The sequence below is a fragment of the Macrobrachium rosenbergii genome, chromosome 1 (genome assembly GCF_040412425.1).
Source record: "Macrobrachium rosenbergii isolate ZJJX-2024 chromosome 1, ASM4041242v1, whole genome shotgun sequence".
In the NCBI taxonomy this organism is placed as follows: Eukaryota; Metazoa; Arthropoda; class Malacostraca; order Decapoda; family Palaemonidae; genus Macrobrachium; species Macrobrachium rosenbergii.
The window spans coordinates 18,533,588-18,560,493 of NC_089741.1; the positions used below are offsets into that span (position 1 = coordinate 18,533,588).

A 26,906-nucleotide genomic window follows, 5' to 3' on the forward strand; every position below is an offset into this window, starting at 1 on the left:
AATTTGCAGGAAGATGGTGAGAGACATTAATAACACCCCAAAAAACTGCAGTGAGTGGTGAGAAAACTTCGAAAACGCTGAAGAATTCGGCAAACCACAGAATCACTAGCAACAGAAACAATGATGACTAGTGACTTCACTCACCAAAGACAATGATGAAAAAGTAGGAGAACTTAGATGACAGAGTTATGTTTCTAATACACATCGAATAGAAGAAAAAGTCACAACTATCTAAAGCCTTAGCAATGGCTAAGAGCAATGAGTCGTACAACAGGGATCATTAAGAATTGAAAGGGCAATGATTAACTTTAGGAGATAATAGGAAAAAAGAATTCAAATAAGTTTGTCATGGTCTGCAAAGATCTAGTACTGTTTTCACTAAAGTTTTTACACCAACACACTCCTGGAACACTTCCAAGAGCAGAGAGAAAAAAGTTCCTGAATCAGAGAATGAGGCAGATGAGTCAAAAAAGGACGCTGCAAAAGTATATTAGAAGAGCAAATGTTGAGATGGCACCAGCATGTCCAAAAGAGGAAGGCCTTTTGTGCTTAAAGATGAGCAGCAGTCAGACCTGAAGAAAGCAGTAAATTCTTGTGTCTGGTGAGTGAATGTGAAGAAGAATGACAAGACTGCTGTAATGCAATAACCAAGGTAAGGACATAGTTAGTCACAATGAGGTGGCAAAGAAGCAAATCTAAGAGGAAAAACCTTTACACAATTTGGCAAAGACCAGTGCCCACCCTACACAAGGCAGAGAGCACTGATTGACAAAAACTGCCAGTGTAGACAAAAGGCACTGATGTCCAGAGCCCTAATCATGAGTAAAGCATGGTCTCCTCTAGACACCAGAGCACAAATATCTCTACTCAAGATGAAAAATTTTCTACCAAGGGGTTAGAGTACATTCATCCATCAAAGAAAGACTTGAAGAACCCTCACGTTTCAGAGAATGCATCTTCCGACTCTTGGAGGAAGTACATGAAGAGCAAAAAAGGAAACTAAATTACATGGCAAGACTAAATATGGCTACCAACCTAGTGTGAACAGAAGGCCAACTGGAGTGGGAACACTGTTGAAGGGCCATGGAGATGAATGCCTATTTAGAGCAGCCCAAGGTGATCTAAAAGAAAGGTGACACATCCAACATAGACTTGTAAGGTCAACTAGAGAGGCAGAGCAGAGCAGAACAGATATCAAGCCCTAACTTGCAGATCCTGTGAAAAACTCTTAAGATCATATCACTAAAGTAAGAAATAAGAATAATCATTGATCATTCTTTACACAAGGCCATGCTGAAGGATTGGAAGATCTAAACAGCTGAAAGAGTGTAATTATTCAAAACTTTTCATAAGAAGGCCTTTAGATATGATGAGAAAGTGGTTGAATGGATGCAAATTCTGGAGTTGTTTGAAGTCTTGTCAATAAAAAGTTATGGTAAGAGGAGTGGCAGCCATTCCAATAAAAAAAAACTTACCGGAACTATGCTGGATAATCCACACATGACAATGAAACTTTAGAAGCCTCTGACCTGATGAAACCTGTCATGATAAGTTAGGCTGGAAGCAGGAAGCACATAAGGCCATCTGATTTTCAATGAGACTTGAAAACTCACCAACAGCTGCCTCAACAGAGCAATGGCAGGAACATTGGAGTGCATAGAGGAAGCCCAGCATTCAATGACACCACAACAGATTCCAGCAAGGAAGTAATCTGAATCTGTAACCACACCGCATACAACTCTATGTAGAGAACTACATAGAGCAAATACAGCCTCGACCCTTCTGGACTCCAGTGGAAGGTGACTGAGATACTGACAATGACTTCCTGACAAGGTGGAAGGTCAAAAAGATTGCTTTGGGGCTTCAGGAAGTCAAAGTGCCAGCAACCTGGCACCTGGCCAAGGGCTTCAGAAGTTGAAGTGCCAACAAATTCATTCCTGGCCATGACCTTAACCCAGCACTCCAGGAGGGCCTCTTGTCCTGAAGTTTGATTGAAAACATGGGGTGATAGGGCACCAAGGGACTCTGCAGTAAGCTTCAGTGGTAAGCCATTAATGCAGATCATGAAGAATCACAGTCTAGGTTCTCAACAGTTAGAGAAGAGGATTCACAACTGTAAGTCACCTGATGCTGCAGGGAGTGAAGTTCATAGCCACACAAAACTGACCTCACTAAAGGTCAAGAGAGTGACGCACACATGCCAAGGTCAAGAGGCAGGACTGATTAGGGTTACTCACCATGGGCCTGAAAAGTGACCCAAATCTACCAAGGCTGAACCTCTTCATTTGAAGCATACTCAGAAAGAACTGCAAGTGTTACAGCAGACCGTCTAATGAAGCTCATATTCATTAAACATCTAGTTATGGTGAACAAATTGGCATTCTAGCCCAGGTGGCATCTGATTTTCAAAGACCAAAGGGCCAAATACAGTTTAAATCTGGAGAGTCTGACATAAGAACAAGACTTGCAAAACAGTGTAGAATCCTTCTGGAAAGCAAATGAAAAGGACAGGAAAGAACATGCCTGAGGTAAATGAGAAAAGAACCATAGGGCTGGCAGAAGCAGATCAGGCTCTTAACATCTCTAGAACAATGATGAACCCTGCTGACTGTGATGAAATCTTTACTGCACCCACTAAAAGCAAGGAGATTACAAGGCTAATGAAGAACCATCTTCCTTGAGGGAATGACTAAATGAAGGGAATGTAGGCAAATGAACAAGATTACAAACTTGTTCCAAGAAAAGACATGCAGCAATTCAAGTGGAACTCTAAAGACCCGTTTTAGCTCTCCCTTCACAGCCCTGACACTTCACAACAGTGGTCTTTCTTCTTGAACCTTCAGTCAGCTCTTCTCTCCATGGCTTTGTGTCTCTGGAAGCTTTGTCTTTCTCTCTTACTCTTCTCAAACATTTGTTGTAGTGGGGATATCAACTGCCTGCTATGTGGAGAAATGTTACTCCATGGACACCTTTTGATGTTCTGGGTATCACTATCATGAACATGATTAATGGTCTTCTCAAAAACAAGGGTTCTTTGCTTATCAAATGCATTGGTGTACCGAGCTCTGTTCTGCAATGCTCCGCCTTCACATGGACCTGTCTTGGTTTAAGCAATTGCTCCTGCCCTTATTCTGGCAGTCTTTGTGCCTCTGTCCCTTGCCTATGATACTGCTGTTCTTGTCTTCAACCTCTTTGGTGTCTACATATATTCTAGCCTGGCTGTGAACTTCATCTCAGAAACTTGCAAATGTCCCCTATACTTCTCTTCTCCCAGAAGTTCTGATGGATTGGGGGAATAAGAAAAGGACCAAGAAAAGTGCAGGACCATTGGCAAATACCCATAGTGAGTTTTTTTTTATGTTTTCCATCTGCCTCTAGCAACCGCTGAAGGTACAGTATGGATGAAGATTGGCTTATCACCATAACTGACGTAAAGCAGACCTTTGTACTTTACTGGGCTTTTTACTTTTACATCTTGTATTTAGAGAAAACCTGGTTCTTAAACAACTATATGGTGAAATATTTAAACTTTTTACCTCGCATTTTAAAAAAATTGCCTTCAACTGGATGTTCCTTCATTTTAAATAAAGAATAAGGCCTGGATTAATTCTACAAAAAAATCATCCATGCAGATCTACAGTTGAAGGCTTATTTTTGTAAAAAAAAAAACCACAATTTTAAATATTTCACCAAATAACAGTAAAAGAGAACATTAACCCCTATCTTCTCCAACTATGAAATGTGAAAAAAAGCAAAAAAAAAAAAAATACGAAAAGGTCTGCTCTTTTCACATCTAGTATGGTATAATGCTGATCTTTATCCTTGTCTTGCTCAAGACTAGAGAATATTGGTAAATGCTCTTTTTTTTTTTACCTTCAGTGGCCTCCTCATGTACTGCTTTTATGAGTACCAAAGTGGGACTCACTGGTACATCCTGTGGTGCAAATAAACACCAGCTAGTGTATTGTCCTGCACTGCTCAGTGTATCAATGTGTTGAACTGTCTGTCAGTGCTGAAGAGCACTTTAATTTTGGGCACCTAGCACAGAATGAACCTCAGTGGAGCATAGGTTTGTGGTGTCTAGTACTAGTACTCACTCCATCATCATCATCACTGGCACAGGGTATTCCCGTACATGCATAATCCTGCAGATCAAAGGAGAATTTTTCTGATAGTGTTGCAGAGGGATGTATTATGATGCACTAGAATTTCTTCAATGCCTCTACAAGTACAGAGTTTTGATGGTTCCTTATCCGTAAGTGTGGAGCAAGGTTTTGAGCAATTTAATCAGTGGAAAATGGGTCCTGTAGATAATCAAAATCCTAACAGCCTGCTATGTGGAGTAGGCCTCTCAGTGCCAACAACATACAAAAATTACTAGCAGTACTTCCTCCTTCACTGTTGTCTTCAATGATACAATTGGGGTTTTGCTGGGCTCTTAGCAGCACCATGTCATGCAAGTAGAGTATGCTCCCAATACTGTCACAAGCATGCGGTATAAGCACTAATATCTTCCTTTAACGTGAAACTTCCAATCCTTTATTTATATCCTGAGGGAGAGGAGTGCTTCTACTTCATCACCAGCACAGATTTCTGGGCATTGCAGGTAAACTTCAATGCCCAAGTCTTCATCACTAGCATAGTGGGTAATACTAGTAGGAATGTTGTCTGTGGAGTAAACTTTATCATTTGTATCTAATATCATAGATGGTGAATTTTGCACTATGGATCCCCCACATATCTTGCTCTGACTTTCACGAAGTATTTTGTTCTTCCTCCGGCAGAGTTTGCATATGCTCTGCAGCCCTGTCATTAGTGAAAATTGGGTCCTTATGATAAATCATCATCCTGTGAAGTATAACTCTGTCATCACATCACTCCTGTATCCTCCTGTGGTGTGGGTCTTAACCATCTCTCCACTTAAGCTCTGGTGCTGCATATTCTGACAAAGTGGAAGCCTCTATATAACTGCCAATGCAATAGGTACAGTGGAACTTTGCCCTGCAATGCAAAATAATCTAATGTACAAGCTTGAATGCAGGGTAAGTTACTGGTCCTGAAGGAATTCTGGAAATTCATCATTGTTAGAGTTTGAAAACTGGGAATGCATCATCCTAGTGCAGATTGGCAAGTTCTCCAATGCACAGCAATGCCTGGTCGTACCACCATTGTAGCCCTCGATGTAAATTTTCCAGCAATGCACGGTGAGCACACCAACACTGTCACCACACAGTGTGGATCCTAAAAGTATAGTCGAACATTTCTGTGTGTAGCATGGTCTGTTAAAAGCAAGATTGTAATGATGAACATGGTCAAACGACAGTATGCAATATGAAGTCTTCATAATAAAACTAATATTGTAATACTTACCTGAACACCTGAATTAGCCCTTAATCCCACTAGCCCAAACAACTCTCAGCTACCCATCCCACTATAGTGGGAATTTTAACAGCCAGCGTTACCAATGCTGCAGGAAAAATCTTGTCACTTGAGCTACCATAACAAACGGTTGGCAACGCTGACACAGGTGTGTGCCGACACACCCCATTTTTGTCAATTGCTTTATTCAAGGTCAAAATTGATGTGGGGAAGGAGGGTGGGAATCATTCAGGTGTTCAGGTAAGTATTACAATATTAGTTTTATTATGAAAATTTCATATTGCAATACACTCCCTGAACACCTGAATTAGCCCGATTAACAACATTTAGAGGAGGAGGGATCAATTCTATTGCACGCCCCTTTGACAACCGCAGAGATGGTAGCTCACCAATCTGCTCTGCATAAGATATCCATATCAATCAATGGTTTCGGTGAAGAGACATGTTGGAGAGTACTTTGATCGGTTCAGGTCAGTACTCTCGGCTAGGATACCTATCTAGTTAAACACTCACCTTATCAATCGTTGGTTGCTTTTGGTGATGAGACATGATGGAGAGTACTTTGATTGCCTGTCAGGTCCGTACTGTCTCAGTCCGTCGACCTCCCATGTGGTTCTTCAGAACCTCTCATGTATGGAGGAGTATGGTGACCTCCCATGTGGCTATTCATAGCCTCTCATGTATCGAGGGATAAGGTCCGACGATCGACGAGCGAAGGAGTATCTCAGAGCCGACGAAATAGCCTAGCCTACTAGAGTACCCCCTTGGACTCTCGTAGGGAAACTATCAAAGACTAAGATACTTAAAACATACTAAACCTAAGTTCATGTGATTATATTATCACTGTTGCCTTACAATTCTAAAGACTAAAAGGAATTCCTCTATCTGGTTAACCTAAGAATCTCTTCACCATGCGAATACCACATCAGCTAAATAAGCGCCCCTAGATAATAGATTTTGCCGCTAATGTGGCCTAAGAGAATAACCCTCCGCATTAAGCGAATACCACCTCAGCTAAATGAACGCACCTTAGATAATAGACTTCGCCGCTACACGTGCAAAATAGTGCGACATCTCATGATCTCAGAGTCATTGGTGTTGCTACTGTTTATGGACAATGAAGCCCCGCCCACAAAGTCAGGCTCGAACAGACTTTCTTCAAACCGTTCGACAATGTGTTCGACAAGCAAATACTCTATTCACACGTTCGAACATCACTTCAAACACAGGCCTGTCAAACCGCGTTCGACGAACCGTTTGACCTTGTAAACCCCCCCCTTAAGAGAATAACCCTCCAAACCTCCGTGTTAATACCCCCTCGGCTAAATGAACACACCCTACATAATAGACTTCGCCGCTAAACGCTGCGAGGCGAATCGAACATCTCTAAGTAAAATGAGTAAACGCTGAGATGGACTTCAAGAGCTGCTTCCAGAATAGACGGCAGTAAATAATTCCTGGGAAAAGGAAGATGAATTGGACATACTCCAAATACTGTGCGGTCGGGAACATAGAGCTGAAGACGACGAAGAACAATCCTGGGAAGCCCTCCGAAAATAACTAACCACATTCTCTGACAGCAGACGGGAAGGATTCGCGGAGAGACAAGTGTGTGTGGAAGCGGAAGGAGTTTCGCAACCCTTGATAAATAGACTTTAATGCTCCCACCGGACATAAAAGGTATCTCCGCTGGATCACCAGTAATGAAGACTTGCAGATAAAGAACTTTAAACGAACGAGGCAGAGTTTTAACATCCGACTCTGTCTTCGCCGCAAATTCAGGAAGACAGACAAATATGTATCATTCTCGCACAGGAACCTAAACTAGAAACTGCCTGAAGCTCGCCCAACCCTTTAGCTGAAGCTAAAGCCGTAAGAAAAGGCAACTTCTCAGTGTCTTAACGTTATAGTTTCAATAGGTTCAAAGGCAGGGGAAAGCAAGATAAATATTGAAATACTTTCAATAAGTCCCACGAAGGGGGCCCGAGTCGGCAAAAACAGGACGTTCAATCTTACAAGAACTTAATCAACGATTATCTTACTACTTGAAACTTCAGGAATGTGGAAACTAAATATACCGCTAAATGTTGGACGGTGGTCAGCAATGGCCGAATATGAAAGACTTGATTTTCCGGAGGAATAAAGGAAAATCCGCTATTTTGGCTACGGAAGGTCTAGAGATGGAATGACTTTCCATATGACACTAACTTCTATACCATTTCTAGCTGAACCTGGTAAGGCTTACAGGTTGACTTAATCTACAAGAAAACTATTTAGGCACAGTTTTAGGGAGTCCGGACTGTTTAGCGGCTCTCTCTACAGTTGCCCTGCAACTAGGTCCAGCACGCGAGGGTTTGGAAAATAATAGAAAGAATGCGGTCGTCTGAGAAGTAGTAGTTTCGCACTGGTAGGGACAACGGAACTTCCGTAGGGAGCTCTAGGAGTTCTGGAAACCAAGCGTGTTATGGCGAGCAGGGAGCTATTAGAGTCAAGGTCGTCTTGACACTCTCCCGCAATTTCCCTATTACCTGATTAATGAGACCGGATGGAGGAAAGGCGTACACTTGCATGTGATTCCAACTTGTAATGTCACCTTGGTGACTATTGAAATGGGAACACCCTTAGAGAGAAATAATCCGGAAGACAATGGTTTAATCATGTCGTGAATAAGTCGACAGTTGCTGGTCACTTCTGGAGAACCTGACATATTACTTCCAGAGTCAAAGTCCACTCTCCCCCCAAATACCTGAACGAGAGCAACCTAGCGAATCTGCCCGTACTTTGGGACTCCCGATATAAATTGGGGAAGAGACACTTTCGTTCTTCGCACCCTCTCAGGACTTTGTGCTATAGTATAGTATTGAGTTCTGTTGAGCCTGTTCTCCTCCGAGTTCTTCAGATACAACATGGCAATTACGCTGTCGCTAACATAACCACTACTCTGTACCACACAAAGACTGAGAACAACTGAGGGCTTCCTTTACAGCATTGATTTCCCCGAAGATTTATTGACTACCCTTGTTCCGAGGCCTGGATTCCTCCAAGGTTGTTTCCCATCCTTGATTTGAGGCATCTGTGTACAGATGAATGTCAGGAAGAGGGGAGTCGATAGACCTTTCCCCTGTCAGATGCATTTCTGACTACCACAAACGATCCAACAGGCAAGAATCGCTCCCGACTATAACAACGTTCTCGTTGTGGAAGTCCCAGCGATTCCCGAGACATACCTGAAGAGAGAGCGCATTCAGACACGAGACCCTGGAATTGAGAGAGAGAGAGAGAGAGAGAGAGAGAGAGAGAGAGAGAGAGAGAGAGAGAGAGAGAGAGAGAGAGAGAGAGAGATTCTCCCTAAGAGGCTTCTCCGAGCTGGTACTGGCCGTTCCCTGCTGGACAGGAACCCTTCTATCTGTGAAGGGCCGATTGGACTCTCTCTAGGGCTGTGAAAACCCTCAGAGGAATATGTTAAGAATTCCATAGAATTCCCTCGCTCTTACTAGCTCCTCTGGAGAGGAGGCCAGTTAAACGATTGTCTAGATACTTCAACACTCTGTATCGTCTAGATACTTCAACACTCTGTATCGTCTAGATACTTCAACACTCTGTATCATCTAGATACTTCAACACTCTGTATCATCTAGATACTTCAACACACTGTATCCTCGACGATGCATAATTGCCGACACCGGAGACATGAGTTAGAAGAAACCATGTTCGTCATACTGGCTACGTCATCATCCCTGACCAAGAATTAGCTAAGGCTAATGGTGTTCTAAGCAATCCCTCTTATGAACATCCGGATACTGAGGGGGAAGATGACCAAGATAGAAATTTTGACTTTCCTGCTCCAAACGTCGTAGATGAAGCCAAAGCTTTCGCCTGGTGAGCCAGACCCCTCGAGATAAATTTATTAGGCTGCCAACAGCCACGGATCCGAAGGGACATAGCCGTCACTCTTTAGAACCCACATTACAATAACTTGACGGCATCCAGAAAGAATGTGCAAGAGCCTCCGTCTGATTGCGCAACACATACCCCCAAGCACCTGCTTCCCTAAGAGAAGTCCCTACGAGCCGAAACGATGCCGGAGACTTAAACAGGAATGCCTCAACTGATTCGTTGAGGGGCAACCTGACACCTGCAGAAGGATTACCTCGAACTGCGTAAATCGTCCTACTCGGACAGAGAAGAGAAGAGTGCTGTCTATTAGAAGCAACTACCGATGCAAGCGAACATCCGCCTCCTCCAAAGCCTGGCTAACCCGATCGAACCAAACCAGCCAACACGAAAAAGAGGCAGGAGCTGGTTTTAGTGTCATAAAAAACTCAAAATCGGGAGGTCCGGAGCTCTTGCTTGAGGGTACGAAGAAGTAACATACTCAAGCCTGTGTCCGTAATCGTACTGCTGGCAAGAGGACATCTAAGTCCGCCAGAATCTCCTGCACCTACGGATAAGAATCCTGTTCCACAATGTCTGAACATTCTAAGACCGACAAAGGATGAGGCACTGGACGAAGCCCCGGACAACGATGAAGAGTCCACCGCAATCGGACCAACCTAACCAGAATGCTGCGCACCCACACCTAATTGGGTACCCGGAGCTGAATCCGCATTGTTGGACCCGCCGGGAAGAGAAGGCTGAACCGATAAAAACCGGAGCCGATTCCCCATTATTACCAAGGGGAAGACGAGTGAGAGTAGCCAAACCAACATTGTTAAATCTTGGGGGAGGATGCGCAAACGAAACCGCTGCAGAGGGACGGAAGAAGATGAAGGAGAGAGAATGAAAGAGGTAGAAGCTAGCCTGAGTTACTGCCGTGGAAAAAGCAGGCGATGAAAGCCGCGGACCACTCGAAGAAGGTACCGCACACTCTGCCAAAACCGCGGAGCGCAAACCCGAACTGGAATCGACGGGAAAACCCTGTGAAATACCTCATACTATCGGGACAGCCGCATGAAGCGGAAGTAGGGGTTGCGCATACCCGAAGGGATGGAACAAGAGACCCCTGTGGCCAAAATCTGCCGAAACAGGGTTTTCGCCTGTCCGGAAGCTTGTCCTACCGGAGAAGACTGTACTAAGGAAGGAAAAGGTGGGAGGCATGGGAATAGCAGACGCATAAAAAAGTTACCTGAGAGGAGGAAAACCGCGCCGAGGGGGCCGGCAGACCCTACCCACTCGGAGGCTTGCGGTTCTGCCATTTCCCCAAGCACCCGATAGGGCTGGTTCTGGAACAGGCAGGGGAGCTGAAAAGGAAGAATTAGACATCCTAATACTACTATTATCCCTATCTGAGAAATGTTGAAGAAGACTAGCTATTGAATTTTCTTTACTAATTGCAATCCTATCCTCTATCTGTTTGGCTACCATTGAACTCGCTAAATCCATCAACTGATCTGTAGCAGAAGTCTGAGACACTTGAGGCAACGAGAATCTGACCGACGTCTGCCGCCGTTACTAGCCAAAGACTTGCGATGACGAATGTAATCATCCCTCTCTTGTGCCTTCCAATGGGAACATTCATCACAATGAGTCTGGACATCACAATGGACATCACAATTAACCTTCCTACATACCTGACGGAATGTCTATCGTGTCTCAAGGTACTCGTCCGTCTTTGCAGGAAGAGGAAGCAATGAGCGCGAGAGTCCACTGTCGTAGGCAGTCAAGGCCGATGGCACGGTAGTAGAAGGCGAAAAGTCCGTGACGCACAATCGAGACTGGGAACCAGCGAGTCCAAATCCAAAAGATGTTCCACGTCGAAGATATCCAAAAAATCCAGGAGAAAAACCGTTAAATCCAATCCACGTCTTCACCACAAGTCCAAATCCACGTCTTCACCACAAGTCCAAAATACAAAGAGAAGTCGGGCAATAGGATTAAAACCTCGCACTGCTGAGGGAAACAACCTTCCAGCAGCGCGAACAAAAAGCAATTGACGAAAATGGGGCGTGTTGGCGCAACCTGTGTCAGCGTTGCCAACCGTTTGTAAGGTAGCTCAAGTGACAAGATTTTACCTGCAGGGTTGGTAACGCTGGCTGTTAAAATTCCCACTATAGTGGGATGGGTAGTTGAGAGTTGTTCGGGCTAGTGGGATTAAGGGCTAATTCAGGTGTTCAGGGAGTGTATTGCAATATATAATTTTTCTCAATAAATTTGCTCCCTTGTCATTACTAAATGCTGCAAGAGATTTATGTTCAAAGCATGTAGGTTTCAAGTGGACATTATTGAGGACATCATCTTGCAAGGTCAAGGTCTTGATCAGCATCAGAAAAGCTAAAAAGAATGCAAATAGACAGTCAGAAACAGTGAAACCAGTTTATGTTCTTTGTGTTGAAAGCCAAAAAATTTCAAGCTGTACACACAATCATGCTACTGGTTCACAAGTCTCATTCAAGAGTGTATGGAGATAAGAAACACTAACATGTTACAGTCCTTCTCTTCCAAAAATATATGAATTACTTTTGCTCCAGTTGCCTTCCTGTGATCATTGTATATTTACTTTGCCTCCTGATTTGTTTATGTGACAGTTGTATTATGCTATTGCCACCATTAAATGGAGATAACAATTGTTACTGCACTACTTAACATCCTTTCTTTTGGTTGTAGTTCAGTTGGTAGTCTGGAATTAAAAAGGTCTTTTCTATCATTGATGATGTATTTAACCATTGATGCATTTCCTAATGGCCATAGCTTCAAGACTAGCTCATGAGCAGAATGTTTTCTAAATTTCTAGAACTGGTTTCACAGAAAATGCCCTTCAAGACCTGGAATATATATGACATGTCACACAGAATCTATGCAGTTTTTGTAATTAATATACAGAAAATGCACACTGCACTTCAACCTTAGAATTAAAGCTTCTGAAAGGAAAGATTAATATTCCATAGCAAGTATAAAAAAAAATAAAAAATCTAACATTATTTGAACAGAAATAATGAAGTCCCTCATATACTGTTACTCATGCATTTAAAAAATTTGTATAAATATTAAAAAGCTTTTATATGAATTGCAAAGCAACTACATGAATTGCAAAACAAACTAATTATTAAAAAATGCACATGTGATGCAGAAATCAATCCTTAAAAACCTACCAGGAAAATATCCTCTAAAACCAGCCCCCACATTCAATTGAATTATGTCAAACCAGCCCCCACATTCAAGTAATTCAAATTGTATGTCAAAACAGCCCCGACATTCAAGTAATTCAATTTGTGTCTTGCAAAACAGAACGGATCATAATTTCATAGAAAAAGAGCCGACTTGCAAGCTTAAACAGGATTGAAAGTGTATATGTAAAGAAGAGAGAGAACAAATTACATTACATTCAACAACTAACAAATCAGAAAACTAAGGCAACAGTGAACGATGAATTACAGTCTCTTAAAGAGTATCAACATCAATGTTACTGCCAAGAAAATAATTCCTAAGTCTAAAGCCATAGGAATGCAAGACTCCCAGCTCTGGCACCTTAGAAAACTCTCTATATAGCCAGCAATGTGAACTAGTTACTTAGTTCAAGCATGTAAAAGTATTAATGGATGTTCCCTGTTGAAACAGGAGCTTATGAGAATCTGCCAAAGTCATCTGGGTGCTGTCTTTATCAAAATTAATATTACTGGGAAAACGGAAATTGCCACTTGCAGATCTTAAAAAGCTGCTTGCATCCAGGGAGGCTTCACAAAAACACAAACCAATTTTCTACCAATATTAGATTTCCTTTAACACTGCAAAAAAGAAAGCATCACGAAGTGTCATATTCTGAAATGCCAAGTTCAGTGGTACCAATGCAAAGCAAATTCCAAAGGTGAAAGAACAAAATCAGCTGATCAATAAGGTATGCTTCACTATACTGTACTTAAACCTCATAAGCAGACTGACTACACCACTGAATCTACTCTATTCAGTATTTTTACATCGGGGAAGAAATTGATGTGTTTTATCTTCTGCATACTACATTATCTTACTTTCTAGACCAACATCCACAACACTAGTATAAAACAAGAACAACAACAGACCACAAAAATTATGAATCTGTCATCGAAAACACAATAATAATTCTGCACCCATCAATTAAAAAAAAACTGTGATTGGGATAAAGTATCTTAGCGGTAACCATTTCAAGGGTAGCACTGAACCTAATGAGAAGAAGAGTAAAAAATTATACTATATTAAAGGGGATAGTATTATGAGTATTTAGCTTCTTGAAAATGTTTCTTGTACTCTTAGTCCCGCAGCCCGGACCATTCAGATGCAACGAACGAGATACTGACTGTAACCCCTACCGATATTTAGGAATAGACTTGTAAACGGTGAAACTGACCGTCTGCCGAAAATATATGGGTGGCTTACTTAACAAGCACCACTAATTGCTTGTTAGATTTTGGGTCTAGATCCAGTATATGAGATACCAGATGAAACTAATATATAAGATATCCTTGGACTCTCCTGATTATAGAATGACCTGTGACATACATACTAGAGGGTGGGTTCCCCCTGACAGACACACTGAAAAGGGGGGGTTAATTGGATCTAGATCCAACTTAGGAGATACCAAGTAAAATTTACACTACAATAGCACTGCACATCCTAGAGCGCTATGGTGGTCATGCCAGACATTTTAGTTGGTGGTTACCCCCTGACAGACACCCCACAATGAGTGGGGAGGGGGAGACAAGATCTACATCCAACACTGGAGATTGATTGTATGTTAGTTTTATAAGTTAGTCATTATTTTATTTTCTGCATTGATGAAGTGTATGGGTATTGCAGAATGTATAAAAAGAAAGCACATGTTTAATTTTATAAGATGTTTTTATAGCACAGCATTCCTTATGTTTAAAGAGTATGTTATTGTTACGTCACAGGACGAAAATGGCGGGAGGGAGAAAAATGTAAACAAACAAGCAGCGGGAGTGTTGAAAGCATGGTGGAAAGAGGTAGAGAGAGCTCTCTGAAGGTTAGGTCGATAATGGTTGGGTTGTAAGTCTGTTTGTGGTTTTTGTTGTCGTAAGCTGGATTGCATAGAGTAAAAAGAACAACGTGAACAGGTGAGTGGATCACATAATTGAATAATTTAAGGATAAGTTAGGCTAGAAAAATTTTCAGAGATACCAAGTAAAATTTGCACTACAATAGCACTGCATATCCTAGAGTTCTGTGTTGGTAATGACAGACATTTTAGTGGGTGGTTACCCCCTGACAGACACACCCTAAGGCCCTGTCCACACTAGCGGGCACTGCCCGACGGACAAACACTGTTCCCATAACCGTTCCACTATACTGACCGACCGAGTATGGAGCCAAAACGATGCGAATGTCTGGTAACACTGCTTCAGATGCGAGAGAAAATATAAACAGCTGGAAGTGCCCGACGGGCATGCCTGCTAGTGTGGACAGGGCCTAACGGGTGGGGAGAGGGAAGGGCAAGCCCTGATAATTACTATATAGACTACGTATAGTAGGCTGCTATTCACCAGTAATATACATTATCGTGATATATTAATAAATCTTTTTTCTCCTTTCTATATACTTTGTATTTATTTTATTCGAATATTATCTGTTTTTTTTTCCTATAAATAACATTCATCTGTAGGCCTATAATAAATAATTCGGTCTGTCAAGCAAGCAATGACTTCAATTACATTACTCGCTTTATATTATCTTTGTTTACGAGATGAACGTTGATATAAGCGAAGACTGGAAGACTGGCACTGCAAAGCAGCATGTAAGTTCTTATCATTATTCGATTTATTGCTATAAAATGTCTATGTACGTAACGCTTGTTAAATAGAGTCATACGCAACTATTGAACAGACAGTAATATACATATGTAAGATATACGCTATAGTCAGAGTACAAAGCATAATAATTGCGCTATCGCCTACTCAGTTTGTTTTATCGAAGTAGGAATACCTTCTTTTGGTTTCATCTGACTTGCATACTAATGAACTCGTGGGTACATTCAAGTTGTGTATTATCAGCTTTAGGAATGGATATCGTTGTTACCGTAATCGATTTTTTTTTTCGGCTGGCGTAAAACTCGTCAAACATGATGATCTCTATTTCTTTAAAAAATCAATTTCTCCACACACAAAGTTATTCCGAACATTTCCATTCTCTCAAGAAAAAAAAAGTATACCTTAGTTTAACCAGACCACTGAGCTGATTAACAACTCTCCTAGAGACGGCTGGCCCGAAGGATTAGATTTATTTTACGTGGCTAAGAACCAACTGGTTACCTAGCAACGGGACCTACAGCTTATTGTGGAATCCGAACCACATTATACCGAGAAATGAATTTCTGTCACCAGAAATAAATTCCTCTTATTCTAGATTATGAATAAATATAAGAGCAAACTAGACTAAAAAATTAATCACCTAACATAAATGTAAAGAAAACAAGAGAAATGAAAAATGAGAACATAAACAAACTCCAGGAAGTTAGCCTACTCTGTTTACTGGAGGTCTTGCACACAGCTGACAGATTTGCACTTTCGGTTGTCCGATTTTTATGACTGCGTTGGAGACGGATTATAAATCATATTAGCAATGGTGAATACACATTTTTTTAAACAAGTTATGGAAGGGCAGCTAGGACCAACTGCGGCATACTGGAGTACTTATGTGTACATGGTAAACAGAGTCTACAGACAACAAGCCATACACACAAATGATGTAGATCTCTATGTATCAGTTTTACCAACCGTATTTGAAATTTTCTTTGGGTTAAATCGACCCAATTATGCTCGCTGGGGATGTTTGTTTCTGCAGAAGCTTCAGTCCCTCCAACCTGAATGTTGTGAACTTCTTGATCTTGGTGCCTTCTCCATTCGTAGAACAACCAAAATCTACACTAGGACTGCAGTCGACATGTGTCTGGAACAAACAGTGAGCAAAAATACAGCATCTCCACTGAAAGGTATTGTTGCCTTTAGGAACTCTGAAAGCACATTTCGCAGATGGAGCATTACAACAACTCAAGAGAGGATTGGCTGTTTCAGAATTAAGAACTATACTGGGCATAGAAGAAGTTGTGCAGCCATCTGTTCAGCTTCGTCAGTGGTGAATCAAGAAAGATAATGAGAGTATAGGAGTCTTAAGTACATTACTGAAGGAAACTTGCAATCCCTTTGGGGACCCTGCCTGTAGTTCACCTGACCTCCTGAATATTTCATCTGGAAAAGCTACTGATCAAGAAACAAAGCTTTATCTGCTTGGGTCACTTTCAAAAGGTCATGAATGTCGACTGACATTCCTGCAAGAGTGCAGTGTTGACAAGTCTAGATTTCTAAAGACCATAACAAGAACAAGGGTTAAAAACTTCGCCATGGAGAATAACAATAAAAGGAAATCGATAGTTGCTACTCTCAAGTCAGCTGCAGAAGGAGTAAGAGATGTATTTGCATGTATAATCCAGGTTGCTTCTCATCTGGATACTGCCTTGGACCTGAGACACATTCTGTCATTCCCAGTGACAGAAGTTCCCCTTTCACTGGCGCACAGCGATGGATCTCCCCTAAAAACCGGAAAGTCAGCCCTACTACGGTTACTGGAAATGAATCTAGACAGCTCTTTATCAACTGTGAGTCACCGTAATGTGGCAGCAACCATTATCGATGGAGGCTTATTAATCCACACAATCTTGCAGCAGACAAATGGATCTTATGGAGCAATAGCAAAGGAAGCTTCGATAAAAATCTGCTCTTTTCCAGGAAGCCAAATTCATGTTCTCTTTGATAAGTACCTCAACCCTTCACTTAAAGATAATGAAAGGAGATTAAGAGGTGCAGATAATAATACTAAATTTACAGTCACCGGATCAGAACAAATTCCATGACAAAGAGGCTCCCAGTTATTGACAAATGGAAATTTCAAAGATGAACGAGCAAAATTCCTTCTCGTGGAACGGTGCAAGAATCACTATGGTCCAATCATTGGAGGTAAGATTTTAGTAGTGTCTGTACTTTGGTTGCTCTTCATGTATCCAAAGTGCAAGGGAATATAATTGTTTGAGCTTCAGATACTGACATTGTAGTAATTTTGTTAGGTTTACTGGGAAAGATGAGTGAAGAAGAGCAAGGAAAAAGAAGTATCATAATGGACTGTGGATATGGAAACAATCGCAGATATATCAACATCAATGAGCTGTTTCATGTTTTGGAATTAAAAAGAGCTGGAATATCAGCTGCATTACCAGCGTTCCACGCCTTCACAGGCTCAGATGTCACAGCAGCATTTTACAGGAAATGAAAAATAAGACCATTTAACATCATGGCAAACGATGAAACAGGAAAATTTGTAAAAGTTTTCCAGGACCTCTCATCCACTCAGGATCCAGACATAGAGTCTTTGTTTTCCTTTGTCTGTGCTCTATATGGCCATCCACACCTTAGTGACCTTAATGAAGCCAGGTATGTCATGTTCAATAAAATGACTGGATCTGTTAACACAAGAAATCCTCTAGCGAATGTGAAGCGTATCAACTGTGCACTCCTGCCACCTTGTACCGTAACTCTCAAAAAAGAAAATTCAACGTGCTCAGTATCTTAGCATTCTTTGGCACCGAGCTGATAAGCAAAATCCCAGTGACGGATTAGACCCAACTCAGTTTGGTTGGAATAAAGATGATCAAGCTTTTTATTCCGGAACGGTTTGAGGAAGCTCAGTGCCAATGGTCCTCATCCAGAGCACTACTAATGTGGCAGAAACTGATACCTGCACTGATATTGATCGTGATGAAAGTGATGACCAATGGACAGATGATGAAAGTGTAAGTGATGCAGATTTTTATCATTATGATGCCATGATAATATAAGTATAAATACATCATGAACATTATAGGTTTTAATGCTTAATTTGTATTTATTTATTTAATTTTTACAAAGCAGTGGACAGTAACAACTGGTAATGAAATTTGTTTGTTATATGTTAATCTGAGGTAAATGTATAAGACTATTTTTTGTGGTAAATGTATATGGACATACCGGTTGTATACCTTTAATGATATTGTGCACATATTTATTTGTATTATAAATTTGTTTACACCTTCTAAAAGGGATCTTTATTAAATGTTACGGATTTCTTATTTTCCTATATGTTAATCCGCAGTATACTGGAAAGTACCATTAAGTTGGTATACTGTTAGGAATTTTAAATACTGTTTATTATTCCCATTTCTATGTGGAAGTGAAACAAACAATCTTGAAATGCAGACATATATTTGGTATATATACTGTTATGAATAATTATATACTTTTTATTCTTCCTGTTTTACATTCAAGTGAGACAAACAAACTTGAAATGTAGATATTCAGTAAGGCATTTTGTTTTATAAATTTTTTACTATGGTTAAAACATGAGATTATACACTTATTGTAAATATGGACAGATTGTTTTCATGAGTGATTTGTATTTATTTTCAAATAGAATTGGTCAGTAAGTGTTAAGGAAATGTATTTGTGCTATTAATTAAGTCAGTGGGTAAGGCATAAGAAACTATAATACCTTCATGTATGCTAAATCTGCAGTAAACGTGTATAGGAACACTTGTATCGATATTATGCTCAAAGTTCATATGTTAGTTTCTTCCTCTTTCTTTTTCAAGAATATTTTCATAAAATGTTACCGATGTATGATTCTTCCAAAGTCAAATCTCTGACAACTTGTAAGTACGTACATATCGTACAAGTTTGTTTTTCCCTTTCTTTTTCAAAAGTAATTCCAATAAATATTACGGATGCATGATTCTTCCAAAGCAAACCTCTGACAATGCAGTAGAACTGTACTTGTACGTATGTACATAACATACAAATAATCTTATTTGTGATTTTTTAATTTGAGAATCAAATATAAGTGATTGTTGTAATGGGGCTTTAGTTAGTACTTGGATGTAATGCACATTTCGTTAATAGTGAATATATCTTGTGAGTTTTCTTGCCTGGCGGAGACATACATCCGAAATATGTTCGAAGTCACTGAACCTAGTATCTTACAGCCTATGTGAATAATAAATCTTATGAAATATTTTTGCCTTTTAAATTTTATCTGGCTCACAAATTGCAGAAAATTACCATTATCATATTGAATACTTTAAATATTAATATCGTCTGTGATACATATTGAATCATTTCAAGGTGTCCCATCTCTCACCTCCAGTCGTTGGTTATGTCTGTCAGGGGGTAACCACCCATTAAAATGTCTGTCATTACCATCACAGCACTCTAGGATGTGCAGTGCTATTGTAGTGCAAATTTTACTTGGTATCTCCAGTGTTAGATGCAGATCTTGTCGCCCCCTCCCCACTCATTGTGGGGTGTCTGTCAGGGGGTAACCACCAACTAAAATGTCTGGCAAGACCACCATAGTACTCTAGGATGTGCAGTGCTATTGTAGTCTAAATTTTACTTGGTATCTCCTAGATCCAATTAACCCCCTCTTTTCAGTGTGTCTGTCACGGGTCATTCTATAATCAGGCGAGTCCAAGGATATCTTATATATTAGTTTCATCTGGTATCTCATATACTGGATCTAGACCCAAAATCTAACAAGCAATTAGTGGTGCTTGTTAAGTAAGCCACCCATATATTTTTGGCAGACGGTCAGTTTCACCATTTACAAGTCTATTCCTAAATATCGGTAGGGGTTACAGTCGGTATCTCGTTCATTGCATCTGAATGGTCCGGGCTACCGCTCTATCTGTATCAAGAAACAAGCCACAGATCAGTTTTCTACTATTATTTCCTTCCCACAAGAATAGGCCCTGCAGGAAGTAGTGTCATTCCTTTTTCTGTACCTCTGTTCACATTCTCTCTTCCCTCTGACTTTCCACTCTCTATGACAATTATTTCACAGCGCAACAGCAAGGTTTTCCTCCCGTTACACCTTTCAACCTCCTTACTGTTGTCAATTTCCCTTTCAGCGCTGAATGACCACACAGGTCCCAGTGCTTTGCCGTTGGCCTAAATTTTATAATCCAAACCAGTCCAATCCAACATGAACAGGCAACACTGCATGATCTACCAAAAAGTACCGGTAATTTTTATATACCCAAGAGGAATCTTAAATTTATGTATGAGATGCCTGGTAACTTTTTGGATGAATATGCATTCTGAAAGTGGTTACAAAATACCAAAAAGACCTCATATTCCACAACAATAATTCTTTTGCAGAAAAAAAAAAATCTTAAACTACTGCTGCTATGTCTTACATTCCCCCTTAAGCAAAATGTGAGAAGTAACGTTAGCTTGGTATTAAGAGTAATAAGATACCAACTAATGCTGATACATCAAAGGTTTTTGAAGATTAGGGAAGTTAATGCTGGATCTGGTCTGTGCTTGGAGAGGTAACCATAAATGAATGCTAGATACTATCATGTTCATTATAATACTACTCTCCAACATTGAAGAAAAAATGTCACTGACACAAGCTCCCATGACTATCCAAGGTGTCAAGGGACACTGCTGGCAACCTCAACTAAGAAAGTACGATTTTGAAAGGATGGGCAACACCTGGCCTTAAATGTTAAGACCGCAGGTTTCTTAGCTATGAAAAATACAAATTATTTTAAAAATTTGTGATTTGTTCACATTAGGATAGACTTACTCTTGGTGGGAGGTAAGTATCATTAACTGACTGGAGGTTTGCCACACCTGGTCATTCTTCTTGTATAGTAGAAATCTAAGAAAGACGACCTACACCTCTGAACCTTAGATGTGTGCTTAACTTAGGTTCAAACTTCTGGGTTTCAATACAATGCGCAAGTTCATTGCATAAGATGGATGGATGGATGGATGTATGAGTTTTAGGGCAAAAGCCCAGGCACTGGGGCCAAAGAAGCCATTCAGCGCCGTAATGGAAACTAAATAAATTATATTATGAAAAATGAGTTAATGAGTGTATGATGAAGATGGTTCATAGATAAATTACAATATGATAAATGAATGAATTAATGAAGAAAATGCTTAATAAATAAATATATATATATATATCTATGATGTGATTAATAAAATATAATTAAATTTTATTAAAAATGTTTATAGACTTTAAAAAGGGGATGAGAGCAGAAATATCTGCTTCATCTCCCAAAATATCACAGAGGATTTACCTCTAAAATATCTCTCTCTTTGGTTAAAATATCTGGGGCAAGCAACCAGAATGTGCTCCACTGTTAGCATCTCACCACCGCAAGCAAACTCTGGGAGGCTGCCCCCTTCTAAAATAAACTGATGGGTCAAATAAGTGTGCCCAATCCTCATTCTGCTTAAAACTATTTCTGTTCGTCTATCCGACTGGAAAGACGAAAAGCCACGGACAATATACTATTTCTGATTTTTCTATACTTTCTGTTATTGGCAAGAGAAGAAGTCCATCTTTCTTGCCATTTGTTTAAAATATAAGATCTAAAAAGGACCTTTTAGGTCTGTATGAGGCACTTTACTAAAGGCTGTTTCTGAATAGACACTAGCACCTTTCGCTTCCCTATCTGCCATCTCATTTCCACAAATCCCCACATGAGAAGGGACCCAACAGAAAGAGACAGATTTACCCAGATAATACAAATGGAAGAGCGATTCCTGAACTTTTGAACTAATGGATGGAAGCTATTGAATTTTTTTATTGCTTCTAAAGTGCTTTTGGAGTCCGAGTAGATGACGAAATTAGTGTCGCTACTACTTTAAAAACTATATCCAGGGCAGAGACTATGGCTGTTAGTTCTGCTGTGAATATGGATGCAAAGTCAGGTAGTTTAGCTGTATATGCTGTATCACCAAGGATAACTGCACAGCCAACACCACTATCCGACTTTGATCCATCAGTATAGATTTTTGTCACATTAGTATGGGCAGTATCGTGCTCCAAGAACTTTCCCTAATCTCTTCCTCAGGACAGTCTTTTTTGTTATATGCTTTTTTGCACACGGATGCTGCTGGGATAAGCCATGGAGGATACACAGGATGTTTCACTTCCATGACTTTCTGGGATTTAAGATGACTATCCCTAACATCTTCATTTAGTCTAATTTGGAATGGTCTAGAGGCTCTTGTACCAGAAAAGACCCGTGAGTCTGCTTCCCTCAGCACTTGGAAGGAGGGATTTTTGGGAGCACTTTTAATTCTAGCCATGTATCTTAATCCTAGTTCTTGCCTCCTTAGATCAGGGGAAGTTGGTCTGTATCAACATATATGCTTTCAACAGGCGAAGTTCTAAAAGCTCCTGAGCATATTCTCAGCCCCATATTGTGTACAACGTCCAGTTCCTTCAGCTTGGTTTTACAAGCTGAGGAATAAATCTGACAGCCATAGTCTAGCTTGGATCGACACAACGAGTCATACAGTCTCAGCAGGGATTTTTATCAGCTCCCCAACTAAATCCAGAGACAACCTTTAAAATATTGAGAGATTGTTTAACATTAGTCTTTAAGGCATTTATGTGGCTGGCCCATGTCAATTTCTGGTCAATGGTCATTCCCAAAAATTTTACTTCCTTTTCATAAGGAATGATAGATCCTTTTAAACTAAGGGTGGGAACCTCTTCCACACGCTGGCACCTAGTAAATCTTACAGAAACTGTTTTCGAGGAAGAGAATTTAAAACCATTCTCATCAGCCCACTTTGTAATAGCATTAACAGACCTTTGCAAATGTTTACATACTGACGAGGCATCATATCCTGTGCAGTATATTGCAAGGTCATCAACAAAAAGCGAGCATTTAACAGGTGATGATATTTGTTGCACAATACTGTTTATTGCAACTGAAAAAAGTGTCACACTTAACACACTTCCTTGTGGAACACCCTCCTCCTGCACAAAAGGTTGGGAGAGTGTGTTGCCCACTCTAACCTTAAAAAATCTCTCTGTTAAAAAGGAATATATGAATTTAATCATTCTTCCACATATGCCCATTTTGTGCAATTGTTTTAAGATGCCAATTCTCCAAGTAGTGTCATATGCTTTCTCTAGGTCGAAAAATACCCCGATAGTCTGACATCGTTTGGCAAATCCTTGCTGGATTTGATTGGTCAGCCTCAGCAAAGGATCAAGGGTGGAACGATTTTTCCTGAAACCAAATTGAAATGGAGTTATTAGTCCTTTAGTTTCCAGGTGCCAAACTAATCTGGTGTTTATCATTTTCTCCATCAGCTTACAAACACAGCTGGTAAGAGCTATTGGTCTATAGCTGGTGGCTTGGGAAGCGTCTTTATTAGGCTTTTTTATGGGGACAATTATGGATATTTTCCAGTCCTTGGGTAAAATTCCAGTTTCCCATATTTTGTTTATAATCTTGAGTAGATACTTTTTGGCATCATCTGGGAGGTGTTTAAGCATTTCATATAAAATTGAATCACCCCCGGGAGCTGTTGATTCAGTTGAAGAGAGTGCTTCCCGAAATTCTCTTAAGGAAAATTTGTGGTTGTATGGTTCAGATTTTCCCGAATCAAATTTCAGAGTCATTTCAGCCTTCCGAATTCTCTGAAATTCTAGAGAATAATTATCAGGGCTGGAAACTTGAGAAAAGTGTTTTCCCAGCTCACTGGCAACTTCAGTGGGCTCTGTGATCAGAGTGTTATTGACTTTTAATGAGGGTAATGGTGACGCAACAAATTTTCCACTCAGTTTCCTAATTTTGCGCCACACCACTCTCAATGGAGTTTTGGAATTGATTCCATTGATATAATAAAGCCAACTCTCTCTTTTGGCTTTCTTATAAAAACGCCGCTGCTTGGCTAACGACGATTATAGATTAATTTAGACTGAGGAGCCACTAGTTTTGTATCGTCGGTAGCACTTCCTAGTGACTTTCCTCAGAGTACCACATGTCTTATTCCACCAGGGAACTGCAGGTCTCGAGGTTTACCTTTTGTCTTAGAGATCGAGCCTCGGCACTCTTCAGAGTGGATTCAATGAAGTAGTCATAGGCATCCAGGTGAGAATGAAATGACTCAAATTCCTTATCTAGATTGACTCCTTGACTGAACTTGTCCCAGTCAGCATCCTCTACCTTCCACTTAGGTAATGTTTCAGATGGGGCATTTACAACATATTTCAGATGGATCGGGTAATGATCACTGCCATTCAAATCTTCATTAACAGACCAGTTAAAGTCAAGGTGGATATTTGTTGAAGAAATACTAAGGTCCAGTGCAGAAAGATGATTATGATGAATATTGTGGAAGGTCATTGACCCATTATTATATAGTGCAACATCATTCGTATCAATAAGGTCCTCAATTATTTTCCCTTTGCCGTCTAAACACTGACTTCCCCAAAGGGGGTTGTGGGCATTAAAATCTCCTAATACGAGAAAAGGAGCGGGAAGTTGGTTAATCAAGGACTGAATATCTCCAATGTTAAAAGAAAGGTCTGGTGGGAGGTATAGTGAGCAGACCGTGATCCTCTTGTCTAAGATGGCAGACAGTGCAACCGCTTGGAGAGTTGTATTTAGTTGTATTGTGGAGTGCTGCAAAGACTTATTGATAATAATTGCAGCACCTCCATGAGCACGATCACCAACTGGGGGAGTAGAATTAAACATGGCGTAATCAAGTCCAGGGTTGTAAGGAGAGTTTCCTATCATTGTTTCTTGCAGGCATACGATCCCTGGGCTGAATTCATTCATTAAAACTTTAAGATCTTCAGAACGGGCTCTGAGACCTTTGCAGTTCCACTGGAGGATGTCGTAAGTGAATGTAAAAAAAGTTAAAAGTACTACTTCCCACTCACTGGAGGGAAGTGCCGATCCTAGGTTGGAGAGGAAAGTTCTCCTTTATCAGAGGTGGTTTTTTTATCCCTTTTTTTCGTCCTTGTTAAAGGTCGGGGTTTTTGGCTTACCATCAGATTTTGTGTTATGCCTTTGATGGTCAGGGTGTTCACTGGTCTTCTGAATATTGTTGTTGCTGTTGCTTTGAGTCTTAGGATGGCATGACTGGTAAGCACTCACCTGGCTTTGGGCTTTATATACATTTGAACTCACCTTTCTGGGTGGGGAGATCTCTTCCAGCGCACTGAACCCATTTGATGTTTTTATTATAAAACCCTCATCACTGGGGGATGTGTTCCTTGTGCGCTTTCTTGTGGAAGCAGCTGCTACCTTATCCCTGTTGTTAGTGGTAGTAACGACCGAAGGGTTAGAGTTTGCTCTCCTTATTTGGGGCTGTTCCTTCGATTCTTTCTTGGTGGGAATGTTCGCATATGTTTGCAAGCTTTGTTTGGGTGCTGAATCTCCTGCCTTTACTTTTGTTTCCACTTTGTGGTGTAGATTGTCCATGCTTTTTGAAGTGCAGTGTTTGGTACTAGGCTTCAAAGTACTTCGTGATTCAGGGTTCTGATTATTGTTTTCGGCCGATGTAGAAGCAGGTTTCCAGAGCCTACTAGTAGATGTTATTGGAGGCTTTGCTTTATTAGGATTCTTCATCAACCTTATGACAGAAGCATACGTGGAGTTGGCACTTCTATTCGCTGCCATTACCACCCGCTTTGCTGCACTAAGGCTGATGTGTTCGTTGTCTGCCACTGCCAGCACTTCTTCGAACCTGTGCCTGGGGCAGGTCCTAGAATTTGGAGTGTGGTCGCCTTCGCACTGAAAACAGTACCGGGCTGCTTCACACTCAGGGTTGTCGTGCTCTACAGAGCATACAGAACATCTTTTTTTATTAATACATGAGATTTGAATATGGCCGTATTCGTAACATTTACGGCATTGTTTTGGCTTTCGTTTGTATTTTTTACCTGCATCCTTTCGTGGCCGACGATGAGGGTGTCAGGTAAATAACTAGAGGAGAAGGTTAGTAGGATGGCTGCATCGCCTCCCAGTTTTTAACTTGGTATATGCAAGGGGGCATCGTTTGAGAATTTCCTCCTCATTAAAGGCATGAAGATCTCTAGAGTATACCACCCCTCTTAAAGTGTTAAAGAATTTATGGGACGCAATATGTTCAATATTCCCATCTTCAGGTGGTTTGAATTTGGTTAACAATACTGCTTTGCGTCTCGTTTCCTGCTTTTATTAATAAGTTCTTCCCATACCTTTTCAAATTTCCGATGGGGATAGTACCCACTTTGTTCTCAATGCATTGGCACCTTTTATGAGATTATCCCTTCCTCCTTAAAGCTAGCAACATGCCAAATTGGGGGAGTGTTCTGCTGCATGGAGACGATTCACGTTCTTCATCCTTTGGTACAAAATCAAATAGATCGTCATTCACATTTCTCACTGAAAACACCTTCGTGCTGAGTACTGCATCGTTGAGGACATGGCCATGTAATTTCTTCTGAGCCTCATATGCTTCCTGGGAAGAAGAGAATTTAATATAAGCAGAAAAAGTCCGCTTGTCTTTTCTAGAGTCAATTTTATTCTTTCTACTTTTCCAAATTGTTTGGCTACACTGAACAAGCATTCATAGTCCAATGATAGGCTAATGTTAGTGCAATAGAGCACTCTATCTAAGTCAATTCCACCAGTTTTGATACCTCCCTGGTGTCTCGGAGTCTGGGTTAGTCCAATGGTCGAGCTCGTGTCCATGTCTACGCCAGAA

At 40.7% G+C, this 26,906-nt stretch overlaps 1 protein-coding gene and 1 long non-coding RNA gene across 3 annotated transcripts in view; one reads left to right on the forward strand and one right to left on the reverse strand.

Moving 5' to 3' along the window:
• The window catches only part of LOC136839487 (uncharacterized), a 33,065-nt gene extending 28,200 nt beyond the window's left edge, over positions 1-4,865 (forward strand). For both annotated transcript variants that reach the window (XR_010853358.1, XR_010853359.1), the window contains exon 3: positions 10-4,865. This is a non-coding gene — a long non-coding RNA (uncharacterized lncRNA). The remainder of the gene's footprint in view (positions 1-9) is intronic.
• The window catches only part of beg (malonyl-CoA-acyl carrier protein transacylase beg), a 104,863-nt gene that overhangs the window by 423 nt on the left and 77,534 nt on the right, over positions 1-26,906 (reverse strand).